The sequence below is a fragment of the Apteryx mantelli genome, chromosome 11 (assembly GCF_036417845.1).
Source record: "Apteryx mantelli isolate bAptMan1 chromosome 11, bAptMan1.hap1, whole genome shotgun sequence".
NCBI classification, from domain to species: Eukaryota; Metazoa; Chordata; class Aves; order Apterygiformes; family Apterygidae; genus Apteryx; species Apteryx mantelli.
Window position 1 is genome coordinate 5,265,469 of NC_089988.1, and position 2,909 is coordinate 5,268,377.

The following is a 2,909-nucleotide window of genomic DNA, read 5'->3' on the forward strand; positions in this document are numbered from 1 at the left end:
GCCCAGGGCATGAGCAGATCCCCCTCTGCCCTCCCCTCTCTCTTCACATCCCGCAACAGAGATCACAGAATCACAGAATCACAGAATCACAGAATCACTGAGGTTGGAAGGGACCTCTGGAGATCATCTAGTCCAACCCCCCTGCTCAAGCAGGGTCACCTAGAGCACATTGCACAGGATTGCATCCAGGCGCATTTTGAATATCTCCAGAGAAGGAGACTCCACCACCTCTCGGGGCAACCTGTTCCAGTGCTCTGTCACCCTCACAGTGAAAAAGTTTTTCCTCATGTTAAGATGGAAGTGTCTGTGTTTCAGTTTGTGCCCATTGCCTCGCGTCCTGTCGCTCGTCACCACTGAAAAGAGTCTGGCCCCATCCTCTCGACACCCTCCCTTCAGATACTTGTACACATTGATAAGATCTCCTCTCAGCCTTCTCTTCTCCAAGCTAAACAGGCCCAGCTCTCTCAGTCTTTCCTCATAAGAGAGATGTTCCAGTCCCCTAATCATCTTTTGTGGCCCTTCGCTGGACTTGCTCCAGTAGTGCCACATCCCTCTTGTACTGGGGAGCCCAGAACTGGACGCAGTACTCTAGATGTGGCCTCACCAGGGCTGAGTAGAGGGGGAGAATCACCTCCCTCGACCTGCTGGCAACACTCTTTCTGATGCAGCCCAGGATACCATTGGCCTTCTTGGCCACAAGGGCACTTTGCTGCCTCATGCTTAACTTGGTGTCCACCAGCACTCCCAGGTCCTTCTCCGCAGAGCTGCTTTCCAGCAGGTCAACCCCCAACCTGTACTGCTGCATGGGGTTATTCCTCCCCAGGTGCAGGACCCTGCACTTCCCTTTGTTGAATTTCATGAGGTTCCTCTCTGCCCACCTCTCCAGCCTGTCCAAGTCTCTTTGAATGGCAGCACAGCCCTCTGGCGTATCGGCCACTCCTCCCAGTTTTGTATCGTCAGCAAACTTGCTGAGGGTGCACTCTGTGCCTTCATCCAGGTCATTGATGAAGAAGTTGAACAAGACTGGAGCCAGTCCTGACCCCTGGGGGACACCGCTAGCTACAGGCCTCCAACTAGACTCTGTGCCACTGATCACAACTCTCTGAGCTCTGCCATTCAGCCAGTTCTCAATCCACCTCACTGTCCACTCATCTAACCCACACTTCCTGAGCTTGTCTATGAGGATGCTATGGGAGACAGTGTCAAAAGCCTTGCTGAAGTCTAGGTAGACAACATCCACTGCTCTCCCCTCATCTACCCAGCCAGGCATTCCATCAGAGAAGGCTATCAGATTGGTTAGGCATGATTTCCCCTTTTGGTGAAGCCATGCTGACTACTCCTGATCACCTTCTTTTCCTCCACATGCGTGGAGATGGCTTCCAGGATGAGCTGCTCCATCACCTTTCCAGGGATGGAGGTGAGGCTGACTGGCCTGTAGTTCCCTGGGTCCTCCTTCTTGCCCTTTTTAAAGACTGGGGTGACATTGGCTTTCTTCCAGTCCTCGGGCACCTCTCCTGTTCTCCATGACCTTTCAAAGATGATGGAGAGTGGCTTAGCAATAACATCCGCCAGCTCCCTCAGCACTCGTGGGTGCATCCCATCAGGGCCCATGGATTTGTGGGTGTCAAGTTTGCTTAAATGATCTCTAACCCACTCCTCCTCCACCAAGGGAAAGTCTTCCTCTCTCCAGACTTTCTCTCTTGCCACCAGGGTCTGGGGTTCCTGAGGGCTGGCCTGACCAGTAAAGACTGAAGCAAAGAAGGCATTCAGTAACTCTGCCTTCTCTGCATCCTTCGTCACCAGGACACCCACCCCATTCAGCAAAGGGCCCACATTTTCCCTAGTCTTCCTCTTGCTGCTGATGTATTTGAAGAAGCCCTTCTTGTTGTCCTTGACATCTCTAGCCAGATTTAATTTCAAACGGGCCTTAGCCTTCCTCGTCGCATCCCTGCATACTCTGACAACATTCCTATATTCATCCCAAGTGGCCTGTCCCCCTTTCCACTTTCTGTAGACTTCCTTCTTCTGGTTGAGTTTTGCCAGGAGCTCCTTGCTCATCCATGCAGGTCTCCTACCTCCTTTGCTTGACTTCCTACTCATAGGGATGCACCGCTCTTGAGCCTGGAGGAGGTGATGTTTGAATATTAACCAACTCTCTTGAACACTCCTTCCTTCCAGGGCCCTCACCCATGGGATTCCTCCAAGTAGGTCCCTGAAGAGGACAAAGTTTGCTCTCCTGAAGTCCAGGGTTGCGATCCTACTTGGTGCCCTGCTGCCTCCTCGCAGGATCCTGAACTCCACCATCTCATGGTCACTGTAGCCAAGGCAGCCCCCAACCTTCACATCTTCCACCAGTCCTTCTTTGTTTGTTAGTACGAGGTCCAGCAGCACACCTCTCCTTGTTGGCTCCTCCACCACCTGGGTCAAGAAGTTGTCACCAATGCTCTGCAGGAATCTCCAGGACTGTTTGTGCCTAGCTGTGTTGTCTTTCCAGCAGATATCGGGGTGGTTGAAGTCCCCCATGAGAACCAGGGCCTGGGATCGTGAGGCTACTTCCAGCTGTCTGTAGAAGGCCTCATCAACTTCCTCATCCTGATCAGGTGGCCTGTAGTAAACACCCACAACAGTGTCACCTCTATTAGCCTGCCCTTTGATCCTTACCCATAAGCTCTCGACTCGCTCTTCATCCACCCCTAGGCACAGCTCAATACATTCCAGGTGCTCTCTCACATCAAGAGCAACTCCACCACCTCGCTTTCCTGGCCTGTCTTTCCTAAAAAGCACGTAGCCATCCATGACAGCACTCCAGTCATGCGAGCTATCCCACCATGTCTCCGTAATGGCAATGAGATCATGGCCCTGCGACCGCACACACATCTCTAGTTCTTCCTGTTTGTTCCCCAAGCTGC